Raw genomic sequence first — 18,087 nt, 5'->3', positions numbered from 1 at the left:
TGTGTGTGTGTGTGTGTGTGTGTGTGTCTTTTTCGGGCCACACCCATGGTATATGGACATTCCCATACTAGGGGGTCGAATCAGAGCTGCAGCTGCTGGCCTATGCCACAGCCATAGCGACGTGGGATCTGAGCTGCATCTGCAACCTACACCACAGCTCATGGCAACACTGGATCTTTAACCCACTGAGCAAAGCCAGGGATTGAACCTGCATCCTCATGGGTACTAGTCAGGCTTGTTACCACTGAGCCACGATGGGAACTCCCCCTCTCTCTATTTTTTGATCCCTCTAAATAGGATATTGATTTTGTTGATCATTTAAGACAACTGTTAATTTTGTTAAATTTTTCAATTGTCTCTCTACTTTCCATTGATGTTATATCTTTCTTCTTTTCTTATTCAAGCATTGAAAATCTATAAATTTCCCTCTAAGCACTCCTTTAGCTGCATTGCACATTTCTTTTTTCTTTTTTAGCTGCTCTGTGGCATATGGAGTTTCTAGCACAGGGATCAGATCCAAGCCACAGTTGCTACCTACACCACAGCTGTGGCAACGCCAGATCCTATAACCCACTATGCCAGGCCAGGGATCAAACAGGCATCCTGGTGCTGCAGAAACACTATCGATTATAAAAACTGTGCAATGCAGGAATTCCCCGTGTTTTCATTATTAGCTTTAAATGTTTTCTAAATTCACTAGAGATTTCTTCTTTCACCCATGGCTATTTATCAGGAAAACTAGAAATAACAAGTGTTGGTGAGTATGTGGAGAAAGGGAACACTTGTACACTTAGTAGGAAGGTAAATTCATGCAGCCCCTATGGAAAATGGTATGGAGGTTCCCCAAAAAATTAAAATTGAACTACCATATGATCCAGCAACTCCACTTCTGGGTGTTTATACAAAGAAAAAGAAAAGCCTAATTTAAAATGATATGTGCATCTTCATGTTTACTGCAACATTATTTACCATAGAGAAGACATGGAAGTAAATTTTGTGCTCGTCAGTGGATGAAAAAATTTAAAAATTGGGAGTTCCCATTGTTTCTCAGCAGTAATAGACCCAACAAGTATCCATGAGGATGTGGGTTCAATCCCTGGCTCTGCTCAGTGGGTAAGGATCCTGTGTTGCTATGGCTGTGGCATAAGCCAGCAGTTGCAGCTCCGACTGGATCCCTGGCCTGGGAACTTCCATATGTCACAGGTGGAGCCCTAAAAAAAATTGTATTATATGCATACAATGGAATTTTATTCAGTCCCTGAAGGGAAATCTTGCCATTTGCTACTATGCATATATATATGCATATATATGACAGATATATAATATCTATGTAGGTAAACAGATCATAGATACAGATTAGTGGTTGCTAGAGGCAGGGGACTGTGAGTGTAGGAAATGAGTAAACGGGGTTTTCTTTTCTTTTTCTTTTTGTCTCTTTAGGGCCATACTTGCGGCATATGGAAATTCCCAAGCTAGGGATTGAATCAGAACTGTAGCCTCTGGCCTAAGCCATAGTCACAGCAACATGGGATCCGTGCTGCATCTTCAACTTATACCACGGCTCATGGCAACGCAGGATATTTAAACCCACTGAATGAGGCCGGGGATCAAATCTGCATCCTCATGATACTAGTCAGGTTTGTTACCACTGACTCACAATGGGAACTCCTGTTTTTTGTGTATTTTTTTCCCATATAAATAAAAATTTTTAAATAAAGCATATTAAACTTTTTGTCACCAAATAAAAAATAATAAAGAAAAAACTTTTCTTTCATGCTATGAAAAGTTGCTAAAATCTTATCTTTCCAATAAAGAAAACTTAGAGTTGATGTAATGAATAAAAGGAACTTATGAAACATATACAGGCAGCCTTGACAAAATAAAAATAGAATCTTAAAAGACACATTGTTTTGCTAAGATAAAAAGTTTTTTTTAATTCTGTTTTAGAAGATAGATATTTTGCTGTTGTTGACTAGAACATGCAAATAGAACTTGTGTTTTCCAACAGAAAAAAAATGTGTTCAGTATTTCTTTTAAAGACAAAGGACAGCATAATAACAAAAAGAATAAATCACTGTCTTGCTCTTCCTTTTGTGGTTTGAGGTTTGTACATGTGGGCACATAGTTCACACTACAAATAGATGTACTGATTTTTCAAATGATTACTTAAGAACCATCCTTTTAAACATGAACCACTTAGGCATTCTCGTTGTGGCTCAGCAGAAACGAATCCGACTAATATCCATGAGGATGTGGGTTCCATCCCTGGCTTCGCCATGGGATAAGGATCCAGAGTGCCATGAGCTGTGGTATAAGTCACAGTGTGGCTAGGATCTGGCATTGCTGTGGCTATGGTGTAGGCCAGTGGCTACAGCTCCACTTTGACCCTTACTTTGGGAAACTCCATATGCCATAGGTGCAGCCCTAAAAAAGACCAAAAAGAAAAAAGAAAACCTCTACCTTTAGATAAATTGGTGATCTTGATATTTTTCTCTGTTGTGTTAAAAAAAAATTACTTACTTTACATATCTTGGGGATTTTTTAAATAATCCTCACTGAATATGTCTGGTTGGACATATTGCTCTCAGCATCTCAAAAATATTGTTCCACTGCTTTCCAGACATTATTGGGTTTTTTGGTTTTTTGAGTTTATTTATTTATTTTTGTTTTTTTTTAGGGCTGAACCTCTGGCATATGGAGTTTCCCAGGCTAGGGGTCAAATTAGAGCTGTAGCCACTGGCCTATGCCACAGCCACAGCAACATGGGATTCAAGCTGCATCTGCGACCTACACCAGAGCTCACAGCAACACCAGATCCTTAACACACTGAGTGAGGCCAGGGATTGAAACTGCATCTTCATGGATACTAGCCAGATTCATTTCCACTGTGCCACAGCAAGAATTCTGACACTGTCGTTTTTGAGATTAAGTCACTTGTATTCTTGTTGCTCTGTATGTAATATGTCTTTCTCCTCTGGTCATATGTTCTCTTTATCTTCATTTTTATCAAAATGTGCCTCACATGATTTTCTGTGTTTTTCTGCGGTGAGATTCTTAAATTAAAAATTAAGATCTTTTCAGGAAAGCAGGAGTTGCACTAATCATAGCAGACAAAATAGACTGTAAAATGAAGGCCATAAAGACAAAGAAGAACACTGTTTAAGGATAAAAGGATCCATTCAAGAAGAGGATATTATAATAGTCAATATATATGCCCCTTATATAGGAGAATCCAAATACATACAACAAATACTAACAGACATAAAAGAAGCAATTGATGGGAATACAATAATAGTAGGAGACTTTAACACCCCACTCACATCAAAGGACAGATACTCTAAACAGAAAATCAATAAGGCAACAGAGATCCTAAATGACACAATAGAAAAGTTAGACTTAATTGACATTTTCGGGACATTACATCCAAAAAAAATCAGAATATACCTTCTTTTCAAGTGTACATGGAACTTGCTCAAGGATTGACCACATACTGGGGCAAAAAACTAGCCTCAACAAATATAAGAGTATAGAAATTATTTCAAGTATCTTCTCTGACCACAATAGCATAAAATTAGAAATCAACAACAGGAAAAGAAATGAGAAAAAACTGACTACATGAAGACTAAACAACATGCTACTAAAAAAAAAACCATTGGGTCAGTGAGGATATCAAAAAGGAGATTAAAAAATACCTCGAGACAAATGAAAAAGATGACAACCATTCAAAATCTATTGGATGCAGCAAAAGCAGTGCTTAGAGGGAAATTCATAGTGATACAGGCCTTCTTCAAAAAAGTAGAAAAATTTCAAATTGACAACTTAACCCACCACCTAAATGAATTAAAAAAAAGAATAACAAACAAAACCTAAAGTCAGCATGAAGAAGGAAATCATAAAGATCAGAGAGAAAAACCAATAAAATAGAGATTCAAAAGACAAGAGAAAAAACTGGGGAGTTCCCAACGTGGCTCACCAGAAACAAATCTGACTAGCATCCGTTTCTCAGATTCAATCTCTGGCCTCGATCAGTTGGTTAAGCATCTGGCCTTCCTGTGAGCTGTGGTGTAGATCACAGGTGGGGCTCGGATCTGGGCATTGCTGTGGATGTGCTGTAGGGTGGCAGTTGCAGCTCTGATTCGACCCCTAGCCTGGAAATCTCCATTTGCCATGTGTGTGGCCTTAAAACCAAAAGCTGGTACTTTGAAAAGGTAAACAAAGTTGACAAACCTCTGGCCAGACTCACCAAGAAAAGGAGAGAAAAAACCAAAATAAACAAAATAAGAAATGAAAAAGGAGAAATCTCAATGGATACTGCAGATATACAAAAAAAAAAAAAAAACCATAAGAGAATACTATGAACAATTTTATGCCGACAAATTTGACAACCTAGAAGGAATGAACAACTTTCTAGAGACTTACACCCAGCCAAAACTGAATCCAGAAGAAAGAGATCAATTGAACAGACCAACCATTAGAAATGAAATTGAATATGACATAAAAACACTCCTTACAGTCAAAAGGCCAGGACCAGATGGCTTCACCAAACATACAAAGAAGAAATTATACCCATCCTTCTTAAACTTTTCCAAAAGGTTGAAGAATAATGAACACTCCCAGAGACATAATATGAAGCCACCATTACCCTAATACCAAAATCAGACAAAGATACGACAAAAAAAAATTATAGGCCAATATCTTTGATGATTACAGACAGGAATATTCTCAACAAAATTTTAGCCAACAGCCAAAAACATATAAAGAAGATCATATACCACGACCAAGTGGGATTCATCCCAGGTTCACAAGGATGGTTCAATATATGTGAATCAATCAACATCATTTAGCACATTAACAAAAGAAAAGTCAAAAACCCCATGATCATCTCAATAGTTGCAGAAAAAGCATTTGAAAAAGTCCACTCATGATAAAAACTCTTACAAAAGTGGGTATAGAAGGAACATACCTTAACATAATAAAAGCGATTTATGACAAACCCACAGCAAATATAATACTCAATGGAGAAAAGCTGAAAGCCTTCCCACTAAAATCTGGAACAAGACAAGGATGCCTATTCTTACCACTTTTATTCAACATAGTATTGAAAGTCCTAGCCACAGCAGTCAGAAAAACAGAAGAAATAAAAGGTATCCAAATTGGAAGAAAAGAGATAAAGTTGTCACTATATATAGAAAACACTAAGGACCCTACATGAAAACTACTCTAACTGATCAACAAATTCAGAAAAGTAGCAGGATATAAGATTAACATTCAGAAATTAGTAGCATTTCTGTATACCAACAATGAAATATTAGAAGGGAATACAAAAATACAATACCTTTTAAAATCATACCAAAAAATTAAATACCTAGGAATAAATCTGATCAAGGAGGTGAAAGACATATGCTGAGAACTATAAAACATTAATCAAGGAAATTAAAGAAGATGTAAAGAAATGGAAAGATATTCCATGCTCCTGGGTAGGAAAAATTAATATTATAAAAATGGCCATACTACCAGAAGCAATCTACAGAGTCAATGCAATCCCTATCAAATTACCCATGACATTTTTCACAGAACTAGAACAAATAATCCAAAAATTTATATGGAACCATGAAAGACCCAGAATTTCCAGAGCAATCCTAAGGAACACAAATCAAGCAGTAGACATAGCTCTCCCAGACTTCAGGCAATTTTACAAAGCTATAGTCTTCAAGACAGTGTGGTATTGGTACTAAAACAGACATACAGGCCAATAGAACAGAATAGAGAACCCAGAAATAAACCCAGATACCTGTGGTCAATTACTCTTTGACAAAGGAGGCAAGAATATAAAACAGGAAAAAAAAAGTCTTTTTTAGCAAGTGGTGATGGGAAAACTGAACAGCCATATGTAAATCAATGAAACTGGAACACACCTTCACGCCATGCACAAAAAAACCCTCAAAATGGCTTAAAGACTTAAACATAAGACAAGACACCATCAAACTCCTAGAAGAGAACTTAGGCAAAACATTCTCTGACATCAACTGTACAAATGTTTTCTCTGGTCAAGTCTCCCAAGGCAACAGAAATAAAAGCAAAAATAAACCAATGGGACCTAATTAAACCAACAAGCTTTACACAGCAAAGGAAACCATAAAAAAAACAACCACAACCTACAGAATGGGGGAAAACAGATTCAAATGATGCAACTGACAAGAGCTTAATCTCTAAAATATACAAACAACTTATACAACTCAACAGCAAAAAAGCCAACAACCCAATTGAAAAAAAGGGTAAAAAACCTGAAAAGACATTTCTCCAAAGAAGATATACAGATGGCCAACAGGCACATGAAAAAAATGCTCAACATCACTAATTATTAGAGAACTGTAAATCAAAATTACTATGAGGTAGCATCTCACCCCATTCAGAATGACCATCATTAATAGGTGCACAAATAACAAATTCTGGAGAGGGTGTGGAGAAAAGGGAACCCTCCTGCACTGTTGGTGGGAATGTAAATTCCTACAACCACTATGGAAAACAGTTTGGAGCTACCTTAGAAAACTAAATACAGAACCAACATATGACCTAGCAATCCTACCCTTGGGCATATATCCAGACAAAACTTTCTTTGAAAAAGATACATGCACTCGTACGTTCACTGCAGCACTATTCACAATAGCCAAGACACGGAAACAACATAAATGTCCATCAACGGATGAATGAATTGATGTGTTATATACACACAACGGAATACTACTCAGCTATAAAAAGAACAAAATAATGCCATTTGCAGCAACATGGATGGAACTGGAGACTCTCATACTACATGAAGTAAGTTAGAAAGAGAAAGACAAATACCATATGATATTACTTACATCTGGAATCTAATATACAGCACAATCGAAACTTTCCACAGATAAGAAACACATGGACTTGGAGAATAGACTTGTGGTTTCCCAGGGGGAGGGGAAGGGAGAGGCATGGACTGGGAGACTGCGGTTAAAAGACGCAAACTATTACATTTGGAGTGGATAAGCAATTAAACGCTGCTGAATAGTACAGGAAACTATATTTAGTAGCTTATGATGGAACATGATGGAGGATAATGTGAGAAAAAGAACATGTGTGTGTGTGTGTGTGTACACATGACTGGGTCACTTTGCTATATAGTAGAAATTGACAGAACACTGTAAACCAACTATAGTGTAAAAAATAAAAAAAATTAAGATCTTTTTTGCTATTATTTATCATATATTTTCTACTCTAACTAATCATATATTAAACTTTTTGCTATTGCCCCCCAGATATTGAGGTTCTGTTTTTTAAAAAAAAAAATCTTTATTTTTCTATTCTTCAGAATGAATAACTTCTGTTGATCTATCTTAAAGTTCACTGATAACTTCTCTGTCATCTTCAGTCTTATGTTAAACTTCTAGTATTTTTAAATTTCAGTCATTTCATATTTCAGTTCTATAATTTTCTAATGTTTCTTTTTCATAGTTTGTATTTCTTGGCTGAGATGTCCTATTTGTTATCTCTTTGTGGTCACATTTTCCTCTATGCCTTTAAACATAGTTATAATGGTTGCTTTAAAATCTTTATCTGATAATTCCAACATCTGTGACATTTAAGAGTCAGTCTTTATTGATTACATGTTCCCTTGAGAAAGGATTGTATCTTTCTGTTTCTTCATGTGTCTAGATATTTGGAACTGTATTATACGAATGATATTTTGTAAATATATATTGTATCTTATGAGGGATATATTACAAAGATTCTGAATTTTTTCCAATATTCTTCCTAAAGTATTGTGGTTTTCGTTTTTGTTGTTTCAGCAGGCAGTTTATTTGATTGAACTCAAACTCCAAACTCTGTATCCCTGTAGAGTAACTGAAAGCCTATTCAATTATTTTAGCTTAGTTACTCCACGCACGCACAATTCCAGAGTGAGTGAGAGATAGCGGCAGATTCTGTACTCAGAATTTGGGGTATTATGTGTCGATTTTCTCCTTTGCTATATTTTCTTCGTATATAATTTCCTAGAGCTGCTATACCAAAGTATCACAAACTAGTGGCTTAATAATTTATTCTCCTATAGTTCTGGAGGCTAGAAGTCCAAAATCAAGGTATTGGCAAGGTTAACTTCTTCTGGAGGCTCTGAGGAAGGATCTGTTTTATGCCTCTCATCGGGTCTGGTAGTTGCCAGCAATAGTTGGCACTACTTGGTTTGTTGCTGCATATTCCAATTTCTGCCTCCATCTTCACAAGGTCATTTTCCCTGTGTGTGTGTCTGCAAACATTTCCCTCTTCTTGAGACCCTCCTACACTCTTAGTGGAAATGAAAACTGGCACAGCCACTATGGAGAACAGTATGGAAGTTCCTCAAAAAACTAAAAATAGAGTTGTCATATGATCCAATAATCCCATTCCTTGACATACATCCAGACAAAACTGTAATTCAAAGAGATACATGCACCCTATGTTCATAATAGTATTATTTACAATAGCCAAGACATGAAAAAATCTAAATGTCTACCAGCAGATGAATAGATAAAGAAGATGTGGTATATAAATATAATAGAGTACTACTCAGACATAAAAAAGAATGAAATATGTCATTTGCAGCAACATGAATGGACGTAGAGATTACCATACTGAGTGAAGTAAGTCAGAAAGAAAATTCCATTTGATATCATTTATATATGGAATCGAAAATATAACACTAATGAACTTTATGAAAAAGAAGCAGACTCAGACATAGACAACAGACCTGTGGCTGCCAAGACAGGGTTGGGGTGGGGGAGGGGTGGATTGGGAGTTCAGTTTGGGATTAGCAGATGCAAACTATTATATGCAGAATGGATAAACATCAAGGTCCTACTCTATAGTGCAAGGAACTATATTTAATATCCTGTAATAAACTGTAATGAAAAGAATATGAAAAAGAATACATATGGATAACTGAATCACTGCTGTACAGCAGAAATTTTTTTTTTTTTTTGTCTTTTTGTCTTTTTGTTGTTGTTGTTGCTATTTCTTGGGCCGCTCCCGCGGCATATGGAGGTTCCCAGGCTAGGGGTCAAATCGGAGCTGCAGCCACCGGCCTATGCCAGAGCCACAGCAACGCGGGATCCGAGCCGCGTCTAGCAACCTACACCACAGCTCACAGCAACGCCGGATCGTTAACCCACTGAGCAAGGGCAGGGACCGAACCCACAACCTCATGCTTCCTAGTCGGATTCGTTAACCACTGCGCCACGACGGGAACTCCTGTACAGCAGAAATTAACACAACATTGAAATCAACTATTCTTCAATAAGATAAATTTTTAAAAATTTCCCTCTTATAAAGACACTGTCATTGGATTACGGCACACTCTAATTCAATATAACCTTACCTAAGTTCTATCTGCAAAGTTTCTATTTCCAAATAAGTTCTTATTCACGGATTCTGAGTGGACATGAATTTTGAGGGAACACTATTCAACCCAGTATATTCCCTTACTTCCCAGTTGCTGCGGCAACCTCAAACTCGGTCCTCTAAGTCTTCAAGCCATTAAGACTACAAATTTCTGTCTAAATTTTAGGCGGCCCAGTGTCACTGAGTGGGCCTGCACTCAGGCAAAAAAAAAAAAAAAAAGAATCATTAGCGGATGTTTCCTACTTCCAAAAATTATGTCTCCTCCAGATTTTGCCTTTTTTTATTTACTCTACAGTGCCTCTGGTAATTGCCTTTTGAAATCTTTTCTGTGGTTTATATAGAGTTACTCTCAATGGGAGGGTAGATCTTATAGGAACTGCTTCATTACAACTAGAGTGGATCACCTGTTTTTCTCATAAATTTAATAGAAAAAATTAAGAATTAACATTTTGTGGAATACTAAATGTATATAAATTATGTTTTATAAATTATATTTTAAAACAATTATTTAACTCTCAGGTTAAATATTTCTACTTCATCATTTTGAAGTTGTTTTTCCCCGTTAGAAAGCATGCGCATGGGAGTTCCCGTTGTGGCTCAGTGGTTAACGAATCCGACTAGGAAGCATGAGGTTGAGGGTTCGGTCCCTGGCCTTGCTCAGTGGGTTAAGAATCCAGCGTTGCCATGAGCTGTGCTGTAGGTCACAGACGCGGCTTGGATCTGGCATTGCTGTGGCTCTGGTATAGGCCAGTGGCTACAGCTCCGATTCAATCCCTAGCCTGGGAACCTCCATATGCTGCGGGAGCAGCCCAAGAAAATGGCAAAAAGAAAAAAAGAAAGCATGCGCAGTATCTGAAGAAAAACAAGTTAATAATAGTAACATATTTATTACCTAATGTTACAATTATTCTTCTAAATGCCCTAAATGTATGATCTCAGTAAATCTCTGTATCAACATATGACATAGGCAGTCGTTTTACAGAAGAGTAATTCTCACTTTGCAAACGACGAAGCTGAGACCAGGGGAGGTTAAGTAATTTGCAGACGTTACACAGGTAAATACAGTCAAGTGTAAAAGCCCATGCACAGAACCGTTATGCTGTACCGCCTCCTAAAAGCACAAATCATCGTCTCTGGCACTAACTTGGACCACTACTAACAACAAAAAATGTGTTATTTATAAGGTGACATTTGTCTAATTTTGCCTAATTTTTAACTTGTGTGAGGAAATAGAAAGTAAATAATAAATGAACATTCTAATTACATGAATTTATTTAATGGAATTGTTTAATTTCAGAATCAGAGTTTATTTCATTATTTTTAATTTTTCTAGCCTGTATAACTGATAGATCAGAAATTCTTTAAGTACTAAAGCAAGTTCCAGAATTCTTAAGCTTGCACATTGTTTTTAAATTTACCTATGAGGCAAGAAGTTAGGAAAATTAGATTCAATGTGATGAGCGTATACTGTGCAAATAGTTGCATTACATTTTACATTATGCTTTAACTTTTATCATTGAGAAAAATCCCTTCCTCTCCCTCTGTCTCTCTCTCTCTCCCTCTTCCTCCCTCTCCCTCTTTCCCTCCCTCTCTTTCTCTGTCTCAGCTATTTGCTCTTATCATAAACATGACAAGCTGTAAGACATGAACAAGTGTGTACTTAAGCAAAATAGTTATTTCCTTAACTTGGCTCAGCAAGGCACCCTAGAGATTAATACTGTTACTGATTTCACAGGTCGCTTGTGCATGTGAATTTCCATGAGATTCTATTCAACTGGTGCAACTCAGAAGAAAGAACAATGCCCCTCTATACAAGGTGGGTTTTGCATTGTCCCACACAGAGCCTGCTGATGGCTGTGGGATGGCAAAGTCATCTTCATTAGACGGAATTTAATAGTGAATCAAAGTTTTTGTGGAGAATAGACTGATCTAAACTTTAGCCTCCCTTGGGTCCTGCTGAAAGATTAGAGGGAAAGAGTAGGGCCTTAGTAAGTTGAATGTATCAGATTGTTTTTCACTAATAGTTCTCTTGTAAAACTCTGAAAACCACCCAGTTTAACCCTTAAAAAAAGGAGAAAGAAAAAGGAGTGGGATTGGGGTGGAGGGGACTCAGATAGTCTACCACAGGCATTGATTTCATTGATTTTTGAGATGTGCTGTTACCCCTGCAGCAAGTCCCACAGTTTGGATTATGTGCACCTGACCAAAATTTGTCTATCAAAAGTAAACCAGTTTTCTTGCTACATTTGATAGTCCATGCCAAATGCAACAATGCTATAACTTTAATAAAGAGTTTCTAAAATTTAATTCCTTTAAGTTTTGTTCCATGTTTTGAGATTCTAAGTCTCAATCTAAGGCTGCAATTCTTTGATAAAATCTTTTCAAAAATATTCTAATCCAGGAAGAGTTCATTGTGAAAGAAAAAGGAGGAGCAGCACAGGTAAAATGTATCAGCCAGCACCTGTATGGCAGGATCAGACATAGTTAACAAGAAAAAAGGAAGAAGAAACAAATGTGTTAGGTGATCTTTAGTCTAAAGAAATCTCTGTTGGGCAACTGGGCATTTTGCTCCTTGCCTTTTATTTCCAACTTCCTTTCAAAGAATTCGTTAAGTGAAAAGAGAGATGATGGCAGCTCAGTATATCAAAGCTCAGTTATCAGTTGGCTTATTCTAGTATCTTTAGTCTTTTGTGGGATGCCTTATGATGTGTTGTGTAGTACCACTGGAAAGTCAATCTTATACCAGTGATTGCCACATAAATGTTAAGGAGTCTGAAAAAAAAATCACAAAATAGAAATTGTTGCTCTCTCAGGTATAAAGTGGCACTGATAAGATTTAATGTATCCAAAAAGATTTGGGTAGGTTTCTTTTTCCTTTTTTTGAGGGGGGGGGAGTGTATGCAGAGGGACTGACTTATTCTTCAGTAGGGTGAGAAGGAATGTCTAAGAGAAAGGAAAAGGAAGAATGGAGCTGTTTCATCAGCAACTCTTTTAGAATTGGCTGTGAGCATGCTGTTCTGATTAATGACACAGCTACATAAGACGCTCACTGCCACGACACAGAAATCTATTTCCTTTTATATAATATTTTATTTTTAAAAATACACAGGAACTTTTAAAAAATTAAACCTCACGTGAAAATCCAAGTATGCTTTTGGGTGGACAAAATTACTTTTGCTGAATCTATAACGAGAAGACTTTTAAACATTTGAAAGTTAGGGTACTGGTCAGCAGGAGGCACCCTCACTGGGCTTGTGAAGAAAACTGAATGAAGGAAGGTAGTATTTTCAGAGTGGTGGGAGGATTAAAGGGATCAGGAGGAGACAGCGAGTCAACCAGGGACTAGCAACAGCAGGAACACATCACCACCGTAAGGCTACTGGGCAAGTGGAAGAAGCAGTGTTTCCAGACCAAGTGAGAGTGCAGGTACGTGAGGGACATAGCCACAGAGCCAGACCCAGGGGTAGGGGTGCGGGGTGCGGGGGGAGAAATACCCTGACCTCTTTCTCTTCCTGTCCACTTATCTCCGGTTGTGCCTGCAATAGACAAACACCTCCAGAAGCCAGAATGAACTCAGTGCTGCTATCTTCAAGGATCAGAACCTCTCAGCCATAAAAAGGAATGCAATGATGTCATTTGCAGTAACATGGATGGACCTAGAGATTATCATACTAAGTGAAGTAAATCAGACAAAGAAAGATAAATATCATATGATATCACTTATATGTAGAATCTTTATAAGAGGATATACATGAACTTACTGCAGAATAGAAACAGACTTACAGACCTTGAAAACAAACTTATGGTTACCAAATGGGATATGTGGGAGGAGGGCTGAATTAGAGGCTTGGGATTGGCATATGCACACAGGGATATATGGAGTAGTTGGTCAGTGAGGATTTGCTGTGTAGCACAGGGAACTCTATCCAATATTCTGTGATAATCTACACAGGAAAAAAATCTGAAAAAGAATGGGTGTGTGTATATGTATAAATGAATCACTTTGTTGCACAGCAGAAATTATCACAACATTGCAAATCAACTATACTTCAATAAAACTTTAAAATTAAAAAAAAAAAAAAAGGATCAGAATCTCCCCCTTTCACTGGCCCAGGGCACAGATCAGAGCAGATACAGGAAGAAAAAGGATAGTGGGGTTTGCAGATGCGTGACCAATCGAGATACTGAAAGAGAAATCCCTCTCTATCAAAAGCCAAGAGAGCCTGAATCACAGTCCTTGATGCATGAGAAGTCAAATATCCTGTGACTAAGACTGTATTCCAGACCATATCCTCAGTAATGATGTCTCAACAGTGACAGATCACAGGTTTAATACAATCCTCTTTCAGGATAAATGTTTTAAAAAGGAAAGAAAAAGATCCGTGAGATTTTCTTTTATATTTTTTATGGCCGCACCTGTGGCATATGGAAGTTCTCAGGTCAGGGGTCAAATCAAAGCTGCAGCCGCAGGCCTACACCACAGCCACAGCAACACCAGGTCTGAGCCACATCTGCAACCTGCACTGCAGTTTATGGCAACATCAGATTCTTAACCCACTGAGTGAAGCCAGGGATCAAACCCACACCCTCATGGACACTATGTCGGGTTCTTAATCCACTTAGCCACAAGAAGAACTTCAATTTTTAATTTTTTTTAAGAGATTTTCTTTATGGACAGCTTTAACCATAAAAATGACATGTGTAATCTGTTTTATTTTGGTTAGCCATACTAATTCTTATTTTTATTCTGGTATGATGTACTGTCTTTTTTATTCTGATATGATGTACTGTCTTTATTTTGTTATATCTGCATGAGTTAGCATGACATATTTTCTTTAAAATCACTTTCATCTACTCCTTAAAATGTTTTAACACAGAGGAGTGTTATGTTGATTTTTGTCTGAAAATCTTCTCTAAGAGGAAAGAATACTGCAATGAAACTAGCACTTATATGAAAGGCTTTCTCAGGAGACAGAAAATACATCATGTGTTATAATACTTTAGAGCTGAAAGGGACTTGAAAGATGGAATCTAAAACTTCTATTCTAGATGACAAAAATCTAGAGATAGTTGTAGTTCTCCCATTGCAACACAGTACTAGGTTTTAGCAAAGTTAAGATCAGAACCTGGGTTTCCTGATTCCTTACCCGGTTTCCCTAACTTCCTGTAGTATAGTTCTCCTTTATATTCTTATTACAGGGGAACAAATTTTATTTCAAGGAAACGATAAATTCCTTCCTAAAACTGCCTGTGCACAAGTGCACTGAGAAGATGTACCTATCACCACAGTATTTCTCAACCAAGATTAGAAGATACCATGCAGAGTAGAGGTTGTGTCCTTAGGGAGTGCCAGAAGCTCTTCAAACTGCCTATACTTCTCATCTCCGTGAACCTTGGCTCTATCATCAGCCCATGGCCAACTGTGCATTCAAAAGCTCAAAGCTCCATTGGCCTCACGTTTTCTCCAACAAACTCAGTTCGTTACTGTGCAAAGCCTATAAATGAAAGAATTTTACCTTGTTGTGTTTTAACTCCATGAAACTGTCAGGGCTCACAGGGAGTTTTGTAGATATAAATCAATTCATTTGACTTTTGGTTTTGTCTTATCCTTTCACTTTCACACGCCTATTACTTAATCTGATCATTTGCTATTCCTATTTTCTCTATAATATCTGCATTTTTATTTATGCTGTCTTGCTTTATTATACTTGCCTGCAGAAAGCAATGACATATAAATAGAGGACCCAACCTTTCAGGCAGGTGTGCACTTACAGCTAGGTCACCAAAAGTCCATGCAAATGAGGGCACTTCACAGGGAAGCGGAGTTTCATCTGGAATAGCAGGTGTGCTATAGAAGGGAATTGTAAATGTTTCTGTTTGAATGATGGCTGTTGATGTTCGTCTATGCTTTATTCTTACAGTTCACCTAAAAGGTCACGTTTTTGACTACTGAACTCTACAAAAATGGTCATGGAAATCTCTCGTGTCTAATGTTCCACTAGTAGGGGGCACTGATCGTCTTAGGGCAAGATCAACAAGTGTTCTGCCTCCATTTCTCTTGAAATGAAGATTTTCAAATTTTAGCAATAAAATAACTATTCAAGGAACATAGAAACGTAAATCATTTGGCCTCCAGCAATAAAAGCTTAGAAAAGTTTTCATTTTCTATGTGAGATTATAAAAGTAAAATAAATTAATGTGTATTAAAGCAGGCAGTATTTGGAATATTTTTCAAAACAAACAAACAAAAAACCCTCTGCAGTCATAATAGCATAACCTTTTAAAAAATACCCATAGTAGAGATTTTAAGAAATACATAAACCTAGAATAGATTTATAAGGAGATCCTGCTGAATAGCATTGAGAACTATGTCTAGATACTCATGTCGCAACAGAAGAAAGGGTGGGGGAAAAAACTGTAACTGCAATGTATACATCTAAGGATGACCTGACCCCCTTGCTGTACAGTGGGAAAATAAAAAAAAAAAAAAAAAAAAAAAAAAAAAGAAATACATATATCTTCTGGACTGCCTTAAATTCTTGCTTTTTATAAGGTGGGTTGGAAAATCGGTGGTTTTCAAATGTTTGCTTGTGGACTAGGGCCAGTCTATGGCAAATATTTAACCAGTTTATATTGAAAAGAGAAAATAATATTAAGGGCAAAGGAGAGAGAGGTTTGTAAAATTGCAAGGTTCCATTCCTGTGGGAAGACTCTATTTTCCTCTCGGATTTTTCCATTTTTTTTTTTTTACTTTTGGAGAGTTAAATGACTATGGTGATAAATGGTGGCTGATTTTTTTATTTCCTCACTTAACAGTATTTGGCAAATGCATGTCAGTACTCTTCCTCGTTTCTTTTTTTTTTTAAGTTTAAAACTGTTTACTGATCTGTGAAATGTACATATCGAGTAAGGTCCATATAAGCTCAGTGATGCCAAAGCTGATTCTACTACAAGAGCCAGACAGCCAAACGTAGCTAAACTATTCTTATTCTGATTTATCACAACTGTTGTTATTAATTGCAGGCACAGCAGATAACTAGAAGATAACAAACTGAAGGTGAATTGGACATTTTAATCTTGTTAAAAAATACTCATACCTCATTGGAGTTTTCGTATTGTTCTCACTACCCCTGCTGACTTTTCCCTTACTTCTCAACACGTCCTCTTATCTGTCTTTTCTATCAAACACTGGAATTCTCCAAGTGACTCCAAATCAGTATAGAGTGCTTATATTTATATTATCCAACAGACCAACCTTTAAAAACTGAACAATTATCTCCATACCTCTTGCACTGAAGAACTGAAAGCACTAGCAGAAGTGAACAACTCAGAGTAAGACGTGGTGTGAAGTACAAAAGTGGCTTTACTAATTATTAGGAAAAAAAGAACTGAGGCTCCTATATAAACAATTATCTTCAATTTCCCTACTCTGCTAGGAAAGAAATAACCCTGAGCCTTTTTCTCATACTCAGTGAAATTTATTTATATGAAATGCTTGATGGCCAAAAAGAAGAGCAAACAGTTCTGAGCACAGTTCGCCTCAGCTCTGTGCATCAGGGAAAGACCCTGAGTCTCTGTCTCCTGGGACCTGAAGAGAGGGGTGAAAGCTTTAAATTACTGGCTTCGAGCTTTAAGATAAAAGAGTATCCCTCTCTGAGTCCTCAGACAGCCTGCACAGGGCCAGGGCTGTGTCAGGCAAATGAGAAGGCACTTACTCAGAGGTCCCTGCAAGCACAGGACTGGCAATGTGAGACCTGCCCCTTTAAGCTCTGCCCTCCAGTTTGCCCTCCAGTCCTGGTCCTGAGACTACACATTAATGGATTTGAGATTGGATAGTAACCCCCCCAAACAGCAGCATGTGGAGGGAGAGGGAATGAGATTTATCTCTGTTATACCTAAAGAATGAATGTAGGAGTGGTGCCTGGTAGAGAATGGAAGGACCCTTCCCCCTTGTGATAAAGAATATAAAAGCCTTGGAGTTCCCATCGTGGCGCAGTGGTTAACGAATCCGACTAGGAACCATGAGGTTGCAGGTTCGATCCCTGGCCTTGCTCAGTGGGTTAATGATCCAGCATTGCCATGAGCTGTGGTGTAGGCTGCAGGTGCAGCTCGGATCCAGCGTTGCTGTGGCTCTGGTGTAGATTGGTGGCTACAGCTCCCATTTGACCCCTAGCCTGGGAACCTCCATATGCCATGGGAGCGGCCCAAGAAATAGCAAAAAGACAAAAAAAAAAAAAAAAGAATATAAAAGCCTTATATTTTTAATACCTTTTATGCATGTATCTTTTTCTTTTCTTCTTTTTTTTTTTTTTTTTTTTTTGGCTGCACCCTTGTGGCATGCAGAAGTTCCCAGGCCAGGGATCGAACCCACACCACAGCAGTGACAACACTGGATCCTTAGCCTGTGGAGCCATGAGGGAACTCCATGATATTATTTTTTATATAACTTCTTTTCTTTGTATCTTAAAGATTGCCAATATGTAAACAAATGACTTTTCAAAAATGATTCAAAGAGGGCAATTCCGTCCATTGTGGGTCAGTGAGTTAAGAGCCCAACATAATGTCCCTGAGAATGTGGGTTGGATCCCTGACCTCACTCATGTATGAAGGATCTGGCGTTGCTGCAAGTTGTGGCATACGTCACAGATGTGGCTCAGATCTGGTGCTGCTGTGGCTGTG

General features: G+C 37.6%; 1 protein-coding gene across 4 annotated transcripts in view; it reads right to left on the bottom strand.

Moving 5' to 3' along the window:
* The window catches only part of LOC146401057 (uncharacterized), a 499,586-nt gene that overhangs the window by 316,352 nt on the left and 165,147 nt on the right, over positions 1-18,087 (bottom strand). For 2 of the 4 annotated variants that reach the window (XM_084973441.1, XM_084973443.1), the window contains one exon: positions 15,181-15,256. The exons of the other annotated variants lie outside the window; for them this stretch is intronic. The gene's annotated coding sequence lies outside the window, so the exon portion shown is untranslated. Of the gene's footprint in view, positions 1-15,180; positions 15,257-18,087 lie in introns of those variants that run through there. 4 annotated transcript variants of the gene reach the window in all.

This window comes from Sus scrofa, chromosome 8 (genome assembly GCF_054392235.1).
Source record: "Sus scrofa isolate SSC_HxYL_T2T_F1_AM1 chromosome 8, Sscrofa_HxYL_maternal_Yorkshire_Landrace_v2.0, whole genome shotgun sequence".
Taxonomy (NCBI): Eukaryota; Metazoa; Chordata; class Mammalia; order Artiodactyla; family Suidae; genus Sus; species Sus scrofa.
The sequence above is the reverse complement of the archived record's forward strand: the minus strand, read 5'-3'. Positions and strand labels throughout refer to the sequence as shown.